The sequence below is a fragment of the Homalodisca vitripennis genome, chromosome 7 (assembly GCF_021130785.1).
Source record: "Homalodisca vitripennis isolate AUS2020 chromosome 7, UT_GWSS_2.1, whole genome shotgun sequence".
NCBI lineage: Eukaryota > Metazoa > Arthropoda > Insecta > Hemiptera > Cicadellidae > Homalodisca > Homalodisca vitripennis.
This window is the reverse complement of record NC_060213.1, coordinates 106,924,273-106,949,763: the sequence shown is the minus strand read 5'-3', so window position 1 is coordinate 106,949,763 and position 25,491 is coordinate 106,924,273. Positions and strand designations below refer to the sequence as shown.

Here is a 25,491-nt window from a genome sequence, read left to right as displayed (position 1 = left end):
AACACATATTTTGGTATCATTTTGCTGTTCTAAATGTTCCTTATATATAAAATCATTCACTTTTGGGTTTTCTGTTCTGTAAACCGTCGACATAGACGAATATTGATATTTTAATCTGCTCTAATTTTGGTTTGAGTAAAGTATCGTTTATATTAACTATCTTAGCAATACGACATACAACTGCGATGGAAGCATTACTAGAGTGAAGAGTGTTCAAGTAGGAACACTAATATAGAGCTAGACCAGTCCTGAAAAAGTAGGATCGGTAGTCCACGGATGTCGGCGTGGAGTCACTGCCCTGCCCTGTTAAAATTTGACGTCATATACCCTCATAAAAATTAAAATTCGTAAATTTTGGAATCGATGTTAAGAACAGAGTTTATCCAGACAGGAAAATTAAAAGTATTAGTAAAAATTTATTTTTAATTATTCACTTTAACCCAAATTAATTATGCAGTGCTTGATTATTATTGTAATACATATAACAAAGACTAAGTTACTTATCTAATTTTTACTATACATCTAAAGATTTTTAAAAATCCATCTCAGTTGTTTTTGACAGAAGTAAGCTTCTCAGACTTGCTTATATATCTTCTTGATCAAGGCAACAAAACATACTCGATTTTGGCACCAGAAATACCTTCGACTGGAAGTAAATTAAAGTGGCCGAAACTCTTATTAACCAAAGAAGGCACATCAAACCTGTTTATGTATTTTTTTTTATTGATCAGGGAAACAAGGCAACCTTAAAATTGGCGTTGAAAACATAATTTACTCGAATCAGAAGTGCCGACATACGTCTAAAGCGGCAGGTAACTGGTAGTAATTTATATTTAATACACAAGGCCATTCATCGTCAAAATTACCATCGTCGGGTGTGAATCCAAACAACTAGTGGTATCTTTAATGTTGAAAGGCTTCTTGTAATTTACACTGATTGAACATCTACATTTTCTTCTTATTACAGTAGTTTTTAACTAGAAGAGCTCCTCCTTCACTGAAATGTGCTATTTTCCGTCTTATAGCATTTTTACATAAATTTTATCGAGACCTTATGTTGCGCATTTCAAAGCTAATTATGAATGTATTTTACTTGACGATAAAATAACAATTATTCGATGGTTTGGAAGTTTAAGATGGTCAGTTACTCATATGGAGGGTTGAAATAAGACCCGCTAGCGGTATAAACCGCGAAAGAGGCCGATAGCTGAATGGGCTCACGTATGACGTTGAATGCCAAGCGCCAAGGTGATACAAGAGTAAATTTGTTGAACGAGGTCACCAAGAAACCGGTAATACGGCTTGAGGCACCCATGTAACGGTGAGCGGACAGCGGGACTCGAACTCCGGACCCTCCACATCACCCACTACGCAACTGGTGCATGTCATCATCTGCGTAACGAGCAGGTGAATACACTGCGCATGCGTGATCCTTGATGGGAGTACCACGAGGATCAGTACTCGAGCTTCTTTTCTTACTGTTAGTTATATGATGCTGAATGTGTGCAAGTGTGTAATCCCCATAAACATAAAACTCGGTGGGGAATTTCACACAATTAATAATGCATTAGGATGTTAGTACATTGAAGGGGACCATTAATGTTAAAGTGTGAATTACCCAATGATATGTTAGCAGAAGGCCACGAATAAGATTCCATTTTAGGACAAATAGTCCATATACTTTCTCACAGTTTTAGTGGTATGAGGTTTGTTTCAATTTTGTCGTTAGTGGTTTTTAATTAGGTTGAATTGCTAATAAAATATTTGAGGCTCGAAATTCGAATAATATAATTTAGTGTTCTTAAAATGAAGTACGGTAATCTTTAATAAATTGACAAAAACAATTCATTTCCACGTATTTATTTAGAAGTGTAAATGACTTATTAATATAGAAGGAAAAGTAAAATGTTTTATTTTGGGAACGTGTTGCAAACATTCTATTTCAAAAGGTAAACGTCGATTTTAGGCTGTGGATTTTATGTTCACCCCTGTGAGGAGACTTATTTTCTTTCACAAATATACAACATGTGTATATCTGTTAAACAATATTTCTTGTGGTATTTGAGATGTAGTGCTTATTTTGATTGGAATTAAATAACGTGTACTTTGAATTGACATTTGATCTTCTGCCCATGACTTGATGAACTGGATATTGCGTGTATATTTATGCAGTTGGCAGACCTGAAGCAGGCCACTCACGTGCATGCGGTTAAGAAAGCGTGGGGTTTTGCACATGAGCGACCGCTTAACCGCACACGAGAGCAAGAGAAAGAGTACGAAGGGTTTAACGCGCGGTTGGATTTGTCAGAAAAAATGGTACAATTCATTCTATTTGCTCAAGCATAGTAATTGCCTTCCAATGGTTATTTTTTCAGCGGGCTGTAGTACAATGACCTTGAGGTTTGACCATAGGGAATAATGCATAGGTTTTACTGAAATACACAGAACGGTAGCTTATAAACACTTGCCTTCACAGGCCGATTTAATCAACAAGTTACCAGATTCCATCAAAATTGCCCCAACGTAAAGCGTTAAAAATTCGCCTCAAATTCTTTTTAGCATTTTATAACGTCGGCGAATTTATGGCACACAACTGGGAGACCGATCATTTACAAGACTGACCCCGAAGTTCAGAGTGGGTAGAATTGGCGTATGAATGAGGCAGAATGAATTAAAAAACTGTAAGTCTGAATGTGTATTGTCGTATAATTTACAAAATTATTTTAAGTTAAACTTCCAGACGTTTGCTATACATGTCAACATGTTCTTCGCAATAAACTATTTGACTTTGTCGAAATACCTTCACGCACTTGTTTTTCGTAGTTTAAATATGGGAGGCGCCATATTTCCTTGTAAAGTGTGTAATGCTTGAGTATTTGAAGAATTTAATATACAGTTTGAGAAATTTTCTGAATACGCGATAACAATATTCTAACTGATATTATAAATGCAGAAGTTAGTTTCTTTGTTTGTGACGCTTTCACGCAGATATTATTTAACCAATTGTATTAAAATTTTACATGTAGGCTATATTCTTACCATATAGTCCTATTAAATTTTCGAAAATCCCTTCCAACTACGGTCTCGAAGTTTGGGAAAAAAATTGTCTTGGAAACAATATATGCATATATATATATATATATATATATATTATATATATATATATACACACAATTTTATATATATATATATATATATATATTTATATATATATATATATATATACAATCAAATATTGAATATTAAAATACTGGAACAGTAGTAAATTACAATAGCCATTAATATATGCATTTGACAGATTTTATGATCGTAGCAAAAAGGCAAACTCAACATTGTCTTCGGAAATGTAAATCACTCGATCCACACATTCTCATACAGGTGCGAAGACTACGAAATAGCGTGCGAACCTGCTAGTACAAAAATAAAAAAGAAAGGCTTGGAAGAGGTTTTATTGTATCTTTTAAACTACACCTCTCACGATGCTATGACCAACAATAAGAGCGACATGGTGTTTGCCATTACTCTTATGGAGCTAAAATCAAGATGGACTTCAGACGGCTCTTAAGCTTTTTATATTTAGAGAGCTGTTGTAAGAGTTTTGAATGCCATGTTATTTAAACTGGTATGATTTTTTAGTTTGGCTTTTAAGTATTCAGAATGTGAGTAAGTATCCAGAAAATGAACAATTATTTTTAGTGAATGTTTCTTACTCCTTATCACGCCTGCACTATCTTTCAAGCCTTAGTAAGGCGAGAAGATCACCCTTCCTCTTAAGTTCTGGATGTCTGTAGGCTGACAATATGTGATGATAGGAATTTCGCGTAGAACCGTTGGACTTCTCTGGTTGTATTTCTGGTTTATGGTCTATTAATTACTAGCGAGAACGTGCCAAGAAACGAGAATTCTTGGTTGCTAACAAGGCTGCACCTTAATCACCAATCAACCTTATCACAATCGTGTCATTTCATACCTTTGACTCATTCATCACAATTTTATTGGCTATGCTGGTGGCACGAGTTGGTAGTCATTAACTCGGTACACTCATGAACATGCACAGGCTGTATTACTCATCTTAAACATCCGGTGCTAAATATAGGACCACAGAGCATACCAAAAGTTTGAATCAGAGTTTGGGATTTATAGATTATTTAATAATAGAAGTTAAATCTGCAGTGAATAAGACAACCAGCGGGGCAGTACCTGCTGGTGGCATACCATACTACTATGATATCAGTCGGCATTTATGTTATTGAATCCATCATAAAACATCGTAAACTAGTCTGTAGGAAACATATGAAATCCAACTGTCGAAAATATAAGCTTTGATTGTCTGCTTATTTAAAAACAGATGCCTTCCCGTGTAGATGACTTTAGAACAATTTCTACTTCCCCGAAGATCTCGAATATCTCTAAACCACTCCAAGATTCTCAAAAAGCCAGCCTTTTGAAAAGTGTGGAGATTTAGTTGGGTAACAGGGAAGGCCACTGGGCGGTCTAGAATCAGCTGGGGGGACCAGGAGTTAATTACTGATTAATTTATCACAAGTAATATGTTATTGGATTTACATGGCTTGCAGTCAGACACGTATATAAAAGATCAGCCAAAGAGGTAAGGCACATTATTTGGCTGAAAATGAGTTCTTTCAGTCTCTCTATCTCGTTGGCCCACGCTGATATAATTATTATTTAGGCGTTTGTTGGCTATAAATGAGAAAAGCTAAATTTTATCGCACTTATGAATCATTTTGGCATTTTTAACCCTTTCGTTGCCCTCAAATTTAGAACTCCATAAAAAATAGTGAAGCTGAAATTTCCTTCTTATGCATGCGGTTTTTTTTATCAATTTAACCGAGAATAAAGTTAGGTATATGCTTAAACAATGCAATTAGTTCTCGGCTTCCGGCCACATCGGCCAGAACATTCAAGTGTTCCAGACGATAAGGTAATTACTTTGTGTTCTGCATTGCCAAGTGCGCGGTATCGTGAAAGCAAACACATGGTATTGTCCACCAAGATTATACTCAAGCATACATGCATATATTGTACAAGCAGAAGAAAAGCTTTCTTTACACTTTTCCTAAGATTCTGTTGGGATTTAGGTAAACCAATGAAACTTGCACACAGCTTGTCAATTTGATCAAAGAAAGATACAACAGAAGATATGATTTACTAGTCATTCTCTACTCTACTAGTAAGCTGATGATGATGAAAATGCAATCGGTGTTTGGTAGGGTTATTTTTCTATCCAAATGGTTTTTTTTGAAATGTATAGACAGGGAAAATATAAACATATCTTTCCAAGGTTATTCCATGAAAAAATGTAGGCCTTTAAAGCAATATATTTCGAAGCATGGCATCCCAATAATGCAGCTGAAGATAAGAATATAATAATTTAAAGCGTGTATATAAAAGATAAATAGATGAAATTATGTGTTCTGATTTAAAAAAAATATAGAACATTTTAAAGTAGTATTTTCTTAAAAACCTGTAGTTTCCTTAAACTTGTCATTTCTTAAGGTTGTAGTTCATACTGCATACATTTCAGTTTTCAACCATTTTTATTTCAACCTAATTTAAAAATTTTAAAAATCCTATTTTTTATCTTGGAGATCAAAATAATTTTCTATATTTGTGTTCAGAAAATTTATATTGAAGGGTTAATTACAAAAAATTAAATAACCTAATGAAAAAAATTGTTGCACTGCCTTAATCCTGTAATTCCGTCTTCTGTGTTTTGCTTATCGCCGAGCTCAAATTCCATGGTTTGGATGATGACGAAATCAACTGGTTCAAACAGATCTTATTTCAACAAATAGCGTCCAGTGTTTTTCTTGCTAAGGGAATCATCATTAACCTATTTCAAAATCTTACGGTGTTCCTCAGGGAATATACTTGGCACTCACATTTTTTACTTTTTACACTACAGGCCTGTACATTTATGTTCATCACTGCAATATTAACATATATGTAGATGACAGTTGTTAAGAATTACCTTGATCAAGACACATTGTATTGCATTTAATGGAAGCGAGTGCAGACTCAAAGAACATGACAAGGACATGATCGATTAAGCATGGACTCAGGCTGAACTGTGCTCTATATTGCAACTCCGGCTGTGTGCAAGTCACGATAGCGAATGACTATTTGAGGGTCAATGATACAGTTGAAACTGACGTTGTCTGGGACAGTGATGTTCACTTTTTGTTACAAAGAAAGTTCTGGCCAAACTGCACGGAATGTATGGATTCAGGTCAATATTTCCTTCGCCTCTTTCGGTCATTTCACTGCCTGTTTCCATCTGTGATTCTTACATGACTTCGAAAGGAGATTCTGGTCGAATACAAAGAAAGCAATACCAAGTAAACCGAAAGGTTTTAAACACGTCCTCTTATCGCCTGGGAGGGTTTCAGGAGGGCCTGACAAATGAGGGTTCTTCCACTTAATCCTCACTGTATTAATCACCTTTCTTGACCCTTTTCACCGAAGGACGGAAAGGTAAGAGTTCAAGGATAAAAAAGGTTGTATCATGACTATACTCTGTCCGACCAGCCATGAGCCCTGAGCGATCACGGCATAATGTTGTATAATATGGATTACGGATCCATACGCTCTCGCACGAGCACTCACAGCACTAAAGGTATTAAATACGTATGATGGATCAGCACAGCTAACATTTAAGTATATTTGTGACGTGATTAGGATAGTTTTAAAATAATGTTGTATGAAGATAACATATTTTATACAACTACTTCAATACATGAAACTATTTTACAAGGAAGTATTGTATGCCATGGTCAGTTTAGGGTATTGCCATAGTAGGCAGGTAGTAGGTGCGGTCACATGTGGGAGTGTTTTTTTTTCTTGTGCTGCTAAATGTCTATAATGTATTTGGTCCTGGAGCCTAGAGCGAATTTGCATTGTAGAAGCCCACCGCTTGGTTTTTATTGAACTCGATATAAAAGTTTCCATAAAAAAGAAATGTATCGTCAGTCACGCTAGTTTTGGTCAAAATAGGAAGGCATCAAAAGGGTTAAAAGTAATTGACGGTTGGTTTTAAGTGTATCAAACTACAACAAATTTAATATTGTTTCATATTTTTATCCCTTTCGATCCCTCCCATTTCGACCTCCACCAAAACTAGCGTGGCTGAAGATAGATTTCAAGATAACCAGGTTGTCTGCTTATACAGTGCGAATCGGCCCTCCGCTCTTAAACTATATGGGAGCTACGTGTTGCCGAACATACTATAAAAGAGATATTATTTACCTATATAACTGTCTAATAATATATGTACAAACTCAAAATCTTACTATATATTAATGTTTTGCTATTGTATGTTTAGTAAGCAGTTATTAGAGTGTATACGATAAAACATTGAACATCGAAGATAATTTATGATTATTATTTTGTAGACGATAATGTTTAGTGCATAATTATACATTGGATGATAGTGTTATATAAGTAACCCTCTTTGTGCCAGAGTGATTTTGTGTAGTAGCGAACAATGCTAGGCTATTATGCAGTAGATATGTCATAAATGCCTATAAAGATTACCTATTCTTAAGATATCAAATAAAGATCGCAATACGATCTTTGGCATTGAAAGGGTTACGTAAGCTGTGATAATATTTGTATAAACTTTAATCATCTATCGTAAGAATTCTTGGAAAAACATTGAAATCCAAGAAATTACTCCATTTTGTCTTATCACTGAGAGCATACCTTTTCAGATGAGTGTTTTGTTGATGAATTAATGTGTGAAGCAAGAGTCGGAGTTCAATAGACGCAATTGAAAAGTTCCAGATAGGCTTTTGTAAGAAAGTGGGACAGGTGGAGGTCATTTGTAGAAAAGGAAACAGGTCAGAGGTCAAAGTGACCTCTCCGGCCATACAATATCTGTAATCTCGCAGCAGTAGTATACGTCTGTGACAATTGCTTGGACATCCAGTAAGATTGGAAAGATCTACTGCGCTCTCTTGGATGCTTGAGCAAGCAACATAAGTCATGTCTGGTCTGGCAGATGACTTGCGCGCCAGGGAGAGATTTGATAGAGCAGATTACACCTTGTGATGATGAGATGATGAGGATGGGATGACGGCGCCGGTGAAAGGTGGTGCCAGATTATCGATGGTCGACCTGCGAATCTCTAGTATAGGAATGTCTGCTTCTCCGCGCATTACCGATTGTTACGGTGAACCGCAGTTTGGAATTCATTCGGAAGTAATTGTGCTGCTTGTAAACTGGTGATATTTTCCGGTTGGGTGGCAAAGTCCTGAATTTCACACTGGAAAGGGGAATTGCGTTTGCTCTTTACAGTCTTGAAAGAGTGATTTCCAGATCGATATTCATCATGTTCTGCCAGAGCTCTGAGAATTATATTATGGACCTAACGAACGAGTTGCAGAGTGGATGAAGATAGTACAAAAAGATCAAAGCTCAGCTAGTAAGCGTTTGTAAACCACTACAAAAATGGGGCAAAACTTTAAAGAAAAATGTGTAATATCGTTTAAGTTAGCGGCTATGAATGAAATACCAGCATTATGTACAAAATAACTAGACAATTTTTGACAGACTAAGTTATGTTTGAAGTTTGCATGGCTTACGTATCGTGTACAATACCAAACAAATCAAATGGATTGCAAACAGTAACATAACGTTTCCAATTATCAGTGTGGCCTAGGCCTATAATTGCTGCCCTTTTTGTACTAATTGGTTAGTCCTTCGACTGCCAAAAGTATTTCTCCATCTGCCACAAAAATAGTAGGGCATCCGATAACGCACGTTTTTTTTTCCTTCACAATTATTGTTTTAGATAACAAGAAATGTTTGAGTTGGAAAACTGAATGTACCATTCGAATTAAATTTTAAATTTTTGTTCCTTGTCATGGCATTTTCCGTTTATACATTGAGCATCAAAGTAATATTAAAAGTAAGTGATTTTGATAAAAAGAAATAAAAAAGAACAACGTGACCTCGAGGCTGTATCTTTCACCCAAGTGGGAATGCATGAAAATATTCTAATGATGCAATTTTGGCTGATTTACCGTTCGGAACAATCAATCCTAGTCATCTTTCGGCTATCAGCAGATTCATATCCTGTCTTCGGCCAATCGTCAATAATCATTAATCATCAACCATTATTTCCTTGATCCTTGACCTCTTGTTCTGTAAAAAAAATAATAAAAGTGTTATTAATATTACGTCTGCGCGTCATTTTTATTGTCGGTGGTGTGCTTGAAAGTTAAGAGTCTGGATAATTTTTAAAAGTATTTGATAGTATTGTAATTTTGATTAATCGAGGCATGGATTTCAATTTTGAATTTAGCCGCAGTTCATCTTCCTTTTATTTCAGAGTCTGGTATCTGAAGAACCTTTACATCGTTTCGGCATCAGAGACACGTATAAGTAGGTAAAGTGGTAGTCTCATTGTCTCATCAGGTACACAACTGAGTGCACTACGATGTTCTGACACGATTTCTAAGCACGGTGGAACAACCGAGTTTTCTATACATAACGTAGCTACGGTAGGATGGTTTATTCAATTTAACTATTGAGTTTAGTCCTGGTTCATCTTCCTTTTATTGTTTTATTTTATATGTGGAACTGACACTTCCCCGTCGCCGACTTTCTGTGGATCTCGTCAGACGAATATGGTTCCAGATTCCAGGAGTCAAGTCTGAGACAGCGTTAGATACCAGACGCTGTAATAAAAGGAAGGTGAACTGGAGCTGAATTCAGCATTCACATTGAATCAACCCTTCCTACCATAGCTACGTTATGTGGAGTCGTACATGTTATAACGGAGTTTAGTATTTCATAGCACATAAGTGCACCTTCGTCAAAACCGGTGTTACCTCTACAGAATTTAAGATTAATGCAAAATGTCAAGTCTCTAGATCATTTTGTCCTTGAGATAACCTGTGGAGGTCAGACAAACACACTGACGGAAGAGAAGATGATGTTTTCCCAGGCCTATGGCTGCAGAAAAACAATTAATATGTCAAATCTATATCTCACTCCGCTCTCGAGATTGCGGAAGAAAATATCACTTGCAGAAGTTAGGTGCCAAATTCCATGAGGGATATGGGCCATCATTGAAACCGGTGTTGCCTATGTAGAAGAAACTGCGTACAAAATTCCAAGTCTATGCCTTAACCAGTTTTAGAAATATCTTACAGACAGACAAACAGAAGTGAAAGTATTCTCCCAAAGTGATAAGTTTCGCTGGCGCTCAGCCAAGAAATTTACAGATTTTAGACATCTGAGATAAATTTTCTAAACTCTCTTATGAAATGTTTGTATACAAGTATGCAAACTACCATAAGTAAACTGTCAAAAACGCTAAGTTACAATTTAATTTGATGCACCTGTACTAAAATGCATTTGTTTATTTTGAGTTGGTTGTAGAAAAATAGTTCTGAGGTTTTCTCCATAAGAACAATGCTAAACCTCATGCAGGTTTATATCCGTATTTTACATTGTTGAGTCATGAGAGGTGTCTTTATGGATATAATTAATACACATCAAAACGCTTTTTAGTTTAGGTTTTTATAAAAAGTACACTTTTTAAATATTTAACTATGATGAACAACACACGTTTTAATTTTTTCTGAATAACTCGTGAAAATATCGAAAAACACGTTTGGATACGTATTAATTACATCTTTGAAATGAGACATCTACTAAAAGTGTAAAGCTGCACAAGATTTAACATCGTTCTTAAGGGGACAACCTCAAAGACATATTAGTAAAGCCAGCTCTTATGAACGTTTTTAAAGCCGCTTTTAGTATAGCTGGCAAGTGTACTGGAACGATACCACCCGTCTAGAAAGACCGTCCATCTCTGCGCCACACGCCACCGCAAGCTCGGAGCTGGAACAGCTGCTGACAGGTGATTAATCAGCTGTTTTCAAGTGTCAGACGGCTCAGCTGATCTTGACCTAGCCCTTCCTTCTCTTGTGGCCAAATCAGATAACGCCTTGCTTTGTCATACTTCTCTCTCTCGTTTTATCACAGGCACGTTGTCTTAAAATTAAATCTTTCTGTTTAGAGGGGCTTTAGAAATTCAAAACCTTGATCAATATAAAGGAATGTTGTTTGTTATTGGTCAATTTTGCATTGTACGTCTACTAAAAATAAAGATTAGATAGAGAAGTTTGTTTTCATCGTGTGTTTCCGGTTAGATAAAATTCCTACAAGTTTCAACTTGTTTTGTACCTGGAGAAGTTAGTCTAGTTTTCAAAACTAATGTGTTTATATCACTAACATTCCTAATTTGAAGTCCGTTAGGATAAAAACCTATGTTTCATAAAAATCACTCATTATCGCAGAAACTACTAAAGGTACAGCCTTCAAAGTTTTACTTCTTATTTTGGTGATATTTTTGAAGTATTTGAAATAATTATTTCATGTAAATGCTTACAGAATTTTGTGCACAGGAGTTTTAAAATAATTTTTAATTTATAAAACTTAACAGAGCACACGATAAACACATATTGTTAGAGTCTTAAGAAGACAAAAATAAACCGTAAGAAGTTTCAGACATATCTTTATTGCTTTTCAAGTAAACGGGTGATCAGTGCAGGAAATAGGACTTTCCTGACATGTGTCATAATTCAATGATACAGTACAAGATTGCAGATCTCAAAATTTAGACTTACTGATTGTATTATATCACTGGACGATGGCAAATGTCCAGAAAAATCCTGTTTCCTTCATAATGCTTCCGACATCAAAAACAAACTTCCAACGAAGAGTCATCTATATTAGAATTTTAACATGGGCAGGAAAGGACATGCTGAATTCCCTTAAGGCACCTATATGAAAAGTAAACCAAGTCAATAATATTCATTAAGATAATAAATACGATACATTAAAGAGTGAATCCTACATACTGACTGAACTTGTTATATACGATTTACGTGTCGTATACACAATCTAAATGTTATGTATAACTACGTTATATTCAGTGTTGCGATTTTTCAATTCAAATTGCTTGTAATTTTGGAGAGCACTGGGTTTTAAAATTCTCTCGTAAGTTTTTGAAGAGAATCTTTAAGACATACTTCTCTATACATTCTATAACTGAGAGCGTTATGTCCCAGAAGAAAAACATGTACGTTCTTCATTATACAGCCAGAGGTTGGGAAATTAAACTAATTGCAATATTGACATTTCTCGTTTAGTTATTCCTTAATGATCATAAAATTGTGGTTCTAGACGCATGAAAGTGAAAGTCCACACGTTTAAGAGCGTGGTAAAAGAAATTGTGTATGTTTATTGTTTACTTCATGAGCTCTAAACGTTTTCTTTTCTGTGCATAATGCGTTGTTAAATATCGCTGAGTGGCATGTAATATCATCAAGGCATGAAACGGACCGTGGAATGGAATGATGTCTTCCTACGCATTTGTTTTTGCAGCTTCTTGTCAGTTGTACATGCGAAATAATCTGTTGAAACGTTAGTTGAAAATAACCGCCAATCATGTGGAAGTCCTCAAGGTTTTCAACTGACAAAAGAAGAGTTCACATTGTTGTTCGAAAATATAAAAGAGGTAGCAGATGAAACAGAAGCAGCTCAAGAGACAACCAAATCTTAGTAGGATCTTAACCTGTTTAAAATTATATGTATATACATTGGAACAGTTAAAACGTGCGTTTTCATTTATAACTAAAACAGATAATGGCAAATTAATGGATACCCTATAGCTAGATATCGATATTGGGATTTTGATGACGGTCATCAGAGGCTGGAGATAAATGACAAAGGCTAGCTATCGATATTTGGATTTAGATGACGGTCATCAGTTGCGAAAGATAAAGGTTGAAGTTGATCAATGCTAAAGTCTAGCTTAAGGGGGGGGGGACATAATCACGATATCCGCTTCAAGTGACGTGTGCTATTCTCCTTTTCCTCCTAAATAGCAATACCTGGGCCAAGATTACTCCACACTTTCCTCCCAATGTTCTGTTCCATTAAATTTCAGCTCGAGCAAGTTTCAATCTTTCTATACCCACCATCTAGAATATTCTCTCACTTCGGAGGCAACGCAAAGTACCTCGCTAATGGCACTTCCGGCTTCTCTAAATACATAATAGGCAAATACAAAACAGCCATTAATGACCATGCCGGATTTAATCTGTCATCTGAAGTTGATTATAAAATCAATATATGATTAGTAGAGATGTAAACATAACTGCTTAAGATGATCTAAGTCATGAAAGCAAAGATATTGTGTTTAGAACAGTAAAGCGGTAGACTTTAATAAGCGGCCACCACTCGGTTATTCGGTTGTTTTTATCAAATGTTTAGATTGTATCCAATGAGTATTCTATATTACACTTAATGTAATTTAGCACATGATTACAACGTATTAACTGCAGTAATTTTTAACGTTAAAAATAAACGACATGAAGTAACTAACTTTTGAAAAACTTGAAAATGGCAATGAATATGACGAAATTATGTGAGATATTTTTTTAAGTGACGAGACTTGCTCAAGTGGTTTTAAGATGTAGATTGAGCTCCTAGTAAAACTCATAGGGAAAATCCTTTATTTTCATTTCATTCAAGAGGTTGTTTAATGCTATCCGGGCAAGCTGCAAATATTGTAGTTTTTCTGGTATTGAGGTCTAAGGCAACGTTGGTTTTGTTATTTTGTTATGCTATTGTTGAATGTATTTAATTAAAACTCGTAATGTGTTATTCTTGCTGTTAACATATCACAATTTTTGTAGCGTACGATTATTATACAATATCTAAGTTGGATAATATAACGAATCTTTCGATAATAACAATCGAATAACGAGTGTAGGCCGTTCATAAAGTGTCTTCCAGTAAAGTGACACAGAACTGAAATTCTACAGTTTTAATTTTAGTAAACCTTTAAGCACCACCACGTTTTGATGATTTCGTTTGATAAAATTCATTCTAAACGGCAGGTTTTGTGGTTGTAATAATTATATTGCGTTTCCATTGACTGTCCGCCTTCAACAATATTCTATTCTAACGATTAATCGGCACCCTAAAAACGACAGTACTCCATCAGGTTTCTGTGTCAACGACCGCGCCCGGCCGGATTCCTCTTTTGTCGGTCTAGCTATAAACCTGTAGAGCCGGTTTTTCTTCCGGACTGTTTGTGAGCAACAAATTTCATTTTTTATGTATCACCGGTTTTCTTAAAAACAGGAAACGTGTGGCAGTAGAGTGTATAAACCATATTTCTTGCTTCTATCGCCTATGCCATAGTAAAAAAGTATTTGAATGCGAATACTTCCATTCTCTTAACATTAAACACCACTGAGTTATTCGGTTGTTTTAATCGAATATATCGATTGATTTTATCCGATGAATAGTTCGATGTTAAACTTAATTTTACTTAACATATGATTACAATGTATTAATTGCAATAATTTTTAATGTTAAAAATAAAAGTGACGAGATTTGTTCAAGTGGCTTCAAGATGTAGATTTGGGTCCCAGTAAATCCAATAGGAGAATCATTGTATAAACCATCCATGATTGTATAAAGAGTGTATAAACCATACTTCATTCATTCATTCAAGCGGTTGACGGGAGGATCGTCATATATCCTCCAAGACACGATATTACACATGTTACAAGACGTGTTTTGAATCACATTTAGTCTGAATCATGTAGCAATAAATTCTCTGTTGTTACATGGCCAAGTAGTCTTTGACCATTCTATAATAGTTCGAGAGTATCGATCAAACTTATGAAAATACTAATTGTTTTCCCATATAAGTTTCGATAGACCTTTATCTATGAACTTGAAACAAACTTTGTAATTCATTTTTTGCTTCGATTTCACATTTGTACAATGAATATAAACTTCAAAGTCACATTGGCGAGTAAGATATTTTAGAATGGCATCTAAAAAATGGCTAAGGTGACCAAAGTTCTTCTGAAGATAAGGTCCATTATTACAGCATTTTACAGTTTGTATAAAATTGAACATGTATGTTTATATTCAAATACGACAAACTTTGCGTTTCCTCATATTTGAAATTTACTTAATTTCTCGACATTAAATTGGAACAGTGACCTTCAAAATTCATGCCACGCCCACAGGATACAACCAGCCTAAATGCATGGGTAATAACTTACGGATTAGTAAACACATTCGCATGAACGCTAGCCGATTATCGTAAACATTAACGAGGAAGTCGTTTGAGATTCCTGACCGTTTCGACTTGAAAGCCTTGGAGATTATTTAGCATTGGTTCTCTAATTTCTTCCTAGGTTTTTGTTATGGTAAGTCAGAATTTGAGCAAATTTTATTGCCGATATTGTCTATGGACATGTGTAAAGTATAATATAAAAAATACGGTCAAGAAAAGTTAAAGAGGAGTAAGGAAATGTACTTTATATTCACAAGTACGATTGCAACTTCTGAAAAATTCAAAGTACTCTGTTTTTTGCCCATTTTAAATATTATAATTTATGAAGCGACTCCAAAGAATAACTTATTTGTAAACGAGCCACCACTTATTTTGTTTAAATATAAAGTCCCAAACACGTTTTTATTTGTTTTATCTAAAATTGTGTACCATCAACATGACAACTAGCTCTAACTGTACTTTATTGTTTATTCCGAAACAAAACTTTCAATTAGTAAACCCATGTAGCCTGTATAATGTATAAATACCTATGGGTTAATGTAGATCTTACGGTTATCATACGCTAGTTTAAGTAATTTGAACAAGGACTTTATAAATATAATTTTAGATCTTATAGTACTATATAGCATATTGCATTGCAATACAATTACTAGCGAATCTACATGTGTATTAATTTGGCAACGGAACATTTTGTTCTAAAACCAATCAAACTGCAAGGTCAGTTATTAGGGCACGAAACACAAAACTAATCAACAATCAAGATCCATTATGTCTGTCTGTTCTTGCTTGACCTTGATTCCAGTTGATTCAGAAGAAAGGTTCTTTTGTTTCTTATGGAACAATGAATAGAGAGTATTTAAGTTTAATCAGTCAGGGCAGACCTACAGACCAAGTTCATATAGTTCACTCACAACAGGCAGTGATTGTTCGTTATTATCTGACACGTCATTGTTCAACAACCGAACCAATCGTCTCTTGTCGAAACTCTGACTTCTAACACTATCAGGATACACCCTATAGTTAGTTTTTGGTTTAGAACTTGTAATCTTTGCTCATCAACTTCGGACGTAAAACAATAATCTCTGTGAATGCTGATATTTCCCAGGGACTTGAAGTACGACACCACAAGCCCCAACGAAAGATCGGATCGCCTATCTGTGTATCCGATGTGTGATAATTGTAAACCAAAGCAGAGATCATTTAAAGGTTCATCATTGTAAAGGCCTTATTGACACTAGTACAAAAAGTCAGTTTGAAGCTACTTCAAATATGTGAGTATTGTTACAAAATTGTTGTCTTATATTTTTATCCTTAAAGATTTTCAATTTGTGGAATCAAAACTATTGTTTAAACTATATAGATAAAAATATTGCCCCAAGTTCTTAACACCTATATACTTCCAGTAACTCTTAAATCAAGAGATGATAGATAATCCTTTTTGGGAAAACAGTTGAAACACAATTTCTGAGACGTAAAAACAGACGGGTAGAAGGTGTGTATTTCAAGATGCTTCTTTCGGTGTGTCTTAAAATTCATAATTCCGAAATGATGCAGATGTTACCGTTGTGATTTTATGAAGTTGATGTCCTACAAGAGCCTAATTTTATAGGTGAGTTAAGAAATTGTGGTTCTCCAAAAATGGCAAGATTCGTTTTGAAATTTTGCGAAGACTGACATAATAGAAAAATTCTTAACAAATTAATATAACACGAATAAAGACAAAATGTAATGAATTTCTTTTGTTAGGATTTGAAACAAATCTTAGCACTAGTTTTGTTGATCTTATATTCGTTTATTTAAATAGTCATATTGCAGTTTTAATTGATTACAGAGAAACAAAGCAGATGTTGTTTATACAAAATAACATAAACGTAGAATTTTCAGAGTATCTTTACATTTTCACTGTTGTGTCATTCTTGGTAATGCATTTGACAATGCAATTTAAATTCTAAACCCCATTTTGAAACCAGACAAATATTTACAATTTCAAGTCCAGATTTAGGATTCGATTAAACAAGCACTTATGGGATAAACACTTTTATAACTTGCACCACGCATATTAAACCTTTTCATCAGTGACGTAATAAATCGCACTACGTCACAAGTGCAATAATCGTTTCAACCAATACTGATATTTGATTGGCTAATGAATGCCGAGTTATGATAAGATAATGAACTATTCTATGGAGAGATAAAAAGATATCCTTAAGTTTATGGAACGTCCCAAAATGGAGTGAGGTAAAACTATTATCTGTATATTACGTCATACTGAATTACGTACAGTACGTTCCACAAATATCTCCCTTGTTCTGTAATGCAGGCTATTACGTAATTAACAGGTTAAAATCTATAAAATATTCTGAAATAGTACAGTACAGTTAAATTTAAAGCACATGTTTCCTTTCTTATCATCAGTGTAGTAATTATGATAAGGTTACTAATTTTGAATGTACAATTATTGGACGAAAGCAGTGTAATCCAATAAATCATTCCTAAGTGAACGCCTAGCTTGTGCTTGGTCGTGTTCAGTAGCCAGATGTTGAATCAGAGATTTCAGACTGGGAACAATAGATGATTAAGAACAAACAATGCTGATAACAGCCAAGGAGCTGTACCGTCATCTACTGGGAATTCCACAGTTTATTTGCATGCTCGGTCGGTTAAACTGCTTGAGTTTTGCTCATAGAATGATTTCAGATAGACACAGGAAACTTGAGGAATGTGGCTAGTTGAACGCGACCTACTTTAGGCGTTTGACCTACTATTGAGAGGAAATACTCTGAAGGGGGGGGAAGGGCAAATTCTATAGGTTTATATTTTTTATTTAGTACGTTGTCCTATTTTTTGTGTTGTATCTCAATAATTTTTTAAGTACCCGTCACATATTATTTTGCGTTGCGTGAACTCGTGTAGTCCAGTTATCTTGTGTAAGTGGTTTGCGTGCCTTGATGAGTAACAGTTGCTGTTGGCCAACCAAACTCCCCCCCCCCCATCAAAACTTTTTCTGGAAGACGAGGTTCAAGGAACTGCTGATAAGAGAAGCAGGAATGCAACGGCTGACATTTGCTCTACTGATAACACAGTGATAAAAGGACAAACAACTGATTATTCTTTTCTTTGTTCCAGGGATTCAGATTGCAGACTCCAGAGGTACTTCAGTGACTCAAGACTCTTCTCGACCGTAGTGGTGAGTCTGTGCTTGATAACTATTTACTAGGAATGAAAGTAAACAAAATTGCAACCGTGAACTGCTTCAGTTCATGTGAGTTTAAATTCATTACATTCTATTCAATTATATAAGCATCTGTATCGGTGGCTTGACAAATGTCAATGTTATAAGTAATTCTTATATGTAGAAACCTAAATTTCATCGTAATATAGGCCTACATTGTTAACATCGATTCTACATGCCCGTGATACGACGTATGGCAAACATTTGGGCTTTTTCTTAGGATCGGACACAAATTGTACTATATACATTCATGAATTACCTAGAAACTTTAAACTATTTTTACACAAGTAATTAAATCTGTCAATACGTTTTATCTCCTTTTAAATCTGATTCGTATGTGTGAATTGTTTAATGATGATTGCTACTGACGAACGTCAGAACTATCTTCTAATCCATTTGCTGGTGGAATTTTCGGACTATTAGAAAATATGTATAATATGTACTCAAATCGTAACTTTTAAATATTGAGATGCTCAGAAAGAACTTTTTTATCACCTGGCATGTTAATGAATTTTGTGTAGTCAATAGTAGCTTCTATACTATGGCAATACTACCTTCAAAACAATGTATAAATGCTCTGAGGGCACTTTTTACTATTGAAATTTCAAAATAAATTGTAAATATGTAAAAACTGTTTTTGTTTCTTTAAATTCAGTATTTTTTTAAAACAAAAAAGGTTTATGATAAGTACAGAACTCTTTATTACAAGCGTAATAAGAAATTGGTCAAAATTTGACCATAAATGAATTATATACAATTTTTTATGCAAATTTGGGGTCCTGGTACACATCCTGTGCAAGAAGGTCGGATTTTTTAAGACATGACCTGTAAAACATTTCCCCGGAGCGAAGAGTAACACACTTTATATTATAGGTTATAAAACTCACTCAACAATTAATTGCAGTAGTTATGAAATGTTATATGATTTGAGTATAACTGGCAATATAATATTGCGGAGGTACGTATTTTTGGGCTTCCCTCTGGCGGTGCACCTCATAAAATATAATGCTTTTTTGTTAGATTATAATGACTTGTATGACGAGGTATTACAATTTATGTCATGAAAATTAAATTAGTTTTAAAAACTCATATCATATTGAAATTTGTATCATTACTTTTTGTAAATGTATTCTCATCCATGCGTTTTGCAAGTTTTCTATTGTCAGACATATCGTGTTGTCGCTTGTATACCACTACTGCCCCCCCCCCCCCCAAAAATAAAACATTTTCACTCCGGTCTGTCCCGTCTCAATTTCAAGTTAGGTTACATTATATAGGCCTTTGATATTACTATATACAGCATTGTAAGAGTTTACTTACATGTGAAGAAATCTTCCTTTAATAAGCCAATCAAGGTACATATTGCCAAACCTTATTATTGCACATGTATTATTTATTTTTTGGTTATTATAATATTAAATACTGCAGAATTAGAAATATATTTATAATCTTTATAAAATTCACTAAATTCATGAATGCTATAAAAATATTAAATTCGCCAGTGACGTTTTATTATCTTGACGTTTCAGTTTACCGTACTAGGAAGCACGAGCTTTTGTGTTTTGTGGTGAAATTGTTAGATGTTTAACCGTGATACTGAAACAACTCTTTGGTGAACGAGCCTGGGAGATCTCGGAGGAGTCTTTCCCGGAAGAGAAGGAGCCGCGACAGTGATGGTGGTCTCACTGGCAGGAGGTGACCGTGACGTCTGCAGTGGGTCAGTTCGGCGGGGCGTGGGAGCCAGAGAAACGAGAGGAAGTTTCACAGTCTGGCCAAAAGGTTAATTTCCCGAAGAAACAGCAGCTGGAAGTGTAACCAATTGAACGACCATTGCCGAAACCACCGCCGAGCGCGGCATGGCCCTTTTGTGAATGCTGTTCCTTCTAGGTCATGAGCCTAGAGTAGATCTTGAAATTTCCAATGGCTGATGAGTTGGTTCACTGATCTGTAAAGCTAACTGGAACGAAAAATATGGAGATCATAGGCTGCTGAAGCATTGTACCCCAGTAGGTCAAGGACACGAAAGCGGTAGAAACTCCAGACATCCATGTAACCTTCTTTGGCCAAGAGTAGGATCCAAATGGAAGATCATGTCCAATTACTGACCTTGCTGATCACCTGAAATACAATTGAATAAAGCTTGGTATTAAGGATCCAAATTGTATGTTAGCTAATTATTCTCTAAATAATATAGATTTCTATTATGGATTTAACTATTCGATCTTTGTTGCAAAATGTGAATTTGTTGAATCTATGGTGTCATTTGGAATCCCTGTTTAGTTGATTACGGAATATGGCAATAAACCAAGAGAAACTAAAACAAACCATTACTTTTCTGGGTTGAATTCCTTAATGCACAAGACGGTCCAGTTAGAGTTAGACCTCCACAAAATCTGAGATAGAATCGAAACTCTACCTACACATACCTTACCAACGGTCAGCAACCTTTTATATGATTTAGGTCAACCAGGACATAGTGTACTGGATTGATACTACAGGGAATCCAAGTAGTGAAAGATGGCATTGCTAATCCTCCTGGCTAATTTAAAGTAGGCAAATACTAACATCATTTAATTAAGCAATGGAGCTTCGTGACCCAAAGGTCAACGAAAAGTCATTGCCCAATCATGGTAACGGTCTTCTCCAGAAGGATAAACTCTTAAGTTGTCGAGGTTGTCTGTAGGTCTCTGGGACATGAAATATACTAAAAGCGCAGGTTCCTTCAGCATTTGCATGTCGTCTAATACTTGCGATACTCGTTTTTACTGTAGACCGCTGACCATTTAACACCTTACCAACTCAAAGCAGCTCTGTTAGATCCTATCAAACGCCTGTGGTGATAAGGGAACAATGAAATAGGATTATAGTACCTAATAAAGACGCACACGGATGGCATTTCTTTGAAATAGATAATGTATTCGTCGTTGATTGATTTCTTAATTACTACCAGTTAAGAACGACCAAAAATATTGGTCTCTGCTTCTACATAATCGTGATTGTGAACATTAATAAAATAAAAATTATTTAAAAATTGTGTTTTGTGTCTAAAACAACATTTTTAAGTCATTTTAGGTGAAATGTTCATCTGGTTTTTTTCTACTTTACAACTGATGACTGGAAAATGTTCTAAATCATGGCTACTCATTCATCGTCATTGTAACAGAGCAAGAGAAACTCCTTGAAATACTCGTATTTGTCAAAGATGTTACTCACTGGTGTGCATCATTTCTGGCTGGTTTACTTGTTAGTGCCGTTTTTATTTTAAACGCTGTTTGAAAGTATGGTTAGAACCTCTTGTTTTGTTTGTAGTATACATCTGGGAATACGCTCTGCGGTACTTCCGAAAATCAATTAATTATTTGTGACTTTAAAATAAAATGTCGATGTCAATGTTTCTCTACAAACTAATAAGATGGTATACGGTGGTGTAATTGATTTTGTTTTTGGGTAATATGTGTATGTTAATATCATAGATAGCTCTTTAAGATAACTTCCTTCAATACAAAAAAAACTATAAAAAGTTGTATTACTCTGCGTGAAATTACAGGCATTTAAAATTAGGAAATTAGGCTTTTCGTAAATCAGTCCCAAAATTAACGTGTTAAAAAATTTAATGTAATTTCCTGAGAGAGAATTTTTTTAAACATGAAATTTCCTTCAATTTTATTTTCAATTAAAGAATTTAATTTTCTTAATTCATAAATTTCCCACCTTATATGTTTACGATTTCACGTGTTGTGTGATAAAAAACCATGCCTATATTGTTTTTTGTACTCTGAGAAGTTATCTTAAAAAATATAAATGTCATATAAAAAGGCTTCAACCCCAAATTGATGAATACACTACTTTAAATAGATATCTTTTTTGATATTTTATATTAGTAAATAAGTCTTTCCGGAAACGTATCCGACAGCGATTAACCGTCCCATTAGAGTATTGTTGTTTACAACAACACGTACAACATTAATGACTCTCTGGACAATATGAATCATTATTAAGTACAAGTGCAGCACTGCCATTATTACACGCTGGCACTAAATGTACAAGACCAAACTGAAAGACGTTCTAAAAGTAGGGCATCCATAACAGAGCACGGAAGGAAACATAACCACTTCCAAGCGGAGCTCGTGGTCATTCTGGCCGTTGCAATTAGGACTCGTATCGCCTCAGCGATGGCACGGCACGTCTTCCGAGATTATCGCCGCTCATCGTCAGCGTAGTGGACAACACAACAATGCGCGCGCTTTCTCCAATCAGAGGCTGGGCGCATGCGCACTGGCGTGACTCTCGTCAACACGCGACTATTGCGCAGGCGTTGTAACGATGTCCCCGACAAAACCGAGGAAGTTGTTCGCAAGAGGATGTCTACACTATTATTTAATGCCATGGTTTCTTGGATTTGGATAGTTTCGAATTTGTCGTTTCCTCCCTGTGGTGAAATTTGTATTAGCCGTAATGTAACTTAACTAAATCAATTTTTAGGTAAACATATCTTCTGAAGACGGTAGGTGCATATATTATTCTTAGACAACATTATACACTATTTCTTGTTCAGTTTTGTTCAGATATCTATACAGGGTGTAATAGAAAGGTTGGGCTGGCTATGTATTTTCAAATTCTGTGTGTGACTCTAAGCTAAAATTGAAGAATAACTTTTTCCAATTTCTACTTCGTTTAGCCGCTAGCCACCATTTTGTATTTTGTGTTAACACGACATTATTATCTCTAAAACTAGTAAAGCTAAAGAAACTAAATTTGGCACATATATTTGAATAGGTAAGATATATTATTAAATAATAATAATTTTGTTATTTACAAAATTATTATTTTCTCTAATATTACAAAATGGCGTCTGTTGAACATTTTTAAAGTCAAATAACAAAAAAAACCAGTGTAGTTATAAAAAATGTACTAGACACCAACTAATTGAACAATTTTATTACAACTCTAACGGTAGACTACTTGTCTCAACGGAATCCGTCAAGACATACGCGAGCACGGCCACTTTAAAGATACGCTTGCACAAGCTGGGAGCGCCAAACATGTCATAGTTGGGAGTTATCAGAGTTGTTTGTTGCTCCTGGCTTCTACAAGAGTATCTTTAAGTGATCGAGCTCGCTTATGCATTGATGGATTTCACTGAAATAAGTACCGTTGGAATTGTTTGTTTGTTTTGCTTTCACGCGTAAATTATTCAACCGATTGTACTGAAATTTTACATGGACATTCTAATGGTCCCCGGTATTCCCTAATATAGGTCTATTCTTTTTTTTCAAAAATCTCTCAGGGCTACGCCCCACTTGTCTTTAAAGTAGCACAAATCCCATCTTGGTATCTAAAGTTGCGAAATATTAATTGAAATAGTCTGTCAAATGTAATCCACTGTTCTGCATTAACATTTTTTGTGACAGCACAACGATATGTTTAATTAGTTTAACCATTATTTTCAATTTGTTTAACATTTATACTGTTTACATTTTCTAAGGATTAACCAGTAGTTTTCACGCCATTTTCAGATTTCCTTAGAAAATTGCCTAAAATATAAAATTATCAGAATTTGACTCCGAGGACTTACTTTGAAGCAATGGGAAGAACAGTTTTTCCCATAGTTTCTAATTAAAGAAACTAAATAGTTTCATAAAGCATAGTTACTATGCTTGATGAAAGTTCGCTGAACTGTTCTTTTGAACTAATGTACCGATTCCAACTCTAAATATGTTCTAAAATATGTTTAAGTTTATATCGAAACAAACACGTGAGTAGTGTCATCTTTAATGTCCTTTTAATTATACATTTTTAGCAAATTTTTAGTATTAGATAATATATAGAAGACAAATTTACTATCTAACTTTTACGACAATGATAAAACCTATCAAAGTTGTCATTTGACAGAATTAGGCTTCTCAGAGCTGTTTATTTATATATATTTTTTCTTAATCGTGAACTTTTTCTTCAAAAAATCAACTGTGGAAAATAATTATATAATAAGGAAGGAGTAAATTGCAACGGCCATAAATAAATATACGATTTTTTAACATATTTTCTTGGTCGTGGCAAGGAGACAAACTCGCCATTGGCGTCGGAAATATAATTAATTCACTCGAACCAACTACAGTGCAAGTACATACACGTACAAAGCCTACCATTTTTCGTGCGAAGTGGCGGGTAACTGCTAGTATTATTATAATCCTTTTAATAGCCAACCTAATTTTATTTATTAAGTGGTAATAACCTTTAATAATGTTTTAATGAGTTTAATAAAATAAGTACATAACAGGATTTTTACTTTGTAGTTAGCGTACAATTATTTAATTTGAATTTCTAAATTCATAAATTTAAACAAAACAATGTGTTGAATAAAATAAGTACATAACAGGATTTTTACTTTGTAGTTAGCGTACAATTATTTAATTTGAATTTCTAAATTCATAAATTTAAACAAAACAATGTGTTGAATAAAATAAGTACATAACAGGATTTTTACTTTGTAGTTAGCGTACAATTATTTAATTTGAATTTCTAAATTCATAAATTTAAACAAAACAATGTGTCTTTTACATAACTTTTTTTATTTATTTTATATTTTTATATATTTAGATACAGAGTTTATTGAATAATGTAACACATGCTTGTGATGTATTAAAACTAAATTTAGTCTGTGATATTAACTCGCTACTTGACTGATAGTAGTGATAATAGTGAGTTACAGTAATGGGAGTAAACACAGTCAGGATGGTTTATGTAGTTTCAGTTTGATTTCTTTAAAGAAGATCCTTGACGGAGCCGGATCCCGGCGACCTCTTTTACACGTTAAACATCTCACTTCAAACATCTACCACATTAAAATATATACCTATATTACCTCGAATGTTTTTTAAAAAAATAAGTTTTTTTTATATGGTTTAAAAACATTATTTATTTTCTTATATTTCCATCAAAACAGACATAAATCCTGCAATAGTTAAGGATATTATCACCACAGTTCAACAATGTAGTCTTTAATTAGCTGATTATTGTGGCATTATATCCCTTATTTATCAACCAAATTGTCTAATTAAAATATAATAATTGTGACTTTTTATCCTGTGTTGTTTCTAAGATAATTACGCTTAAAGTTTTT

General features: G+C 34.6%; 1 protein-coding gene across 1 annotated transcript in view; it reads left to right on the top strand.

Annotated features, from left to right (window-relative positions):
• The window catches only part of LOC124366159 (patched domain-containing protein 3), a 108,991-nt gene that overhangs the window by 50,101 nt on the left and 33,399 nt on the right, over window positions 1-25,491 (top strand). The window contains exon 3 of the mRNA XM_046822500.1: window positions 18,266-18,326. The gene's annotated coding sequence lies outside the window, so the exon portion shown is untranslated. The remainder of the gene's footprint in view (window positions 1-18,265; window positions 18,327-25,491) is intronic.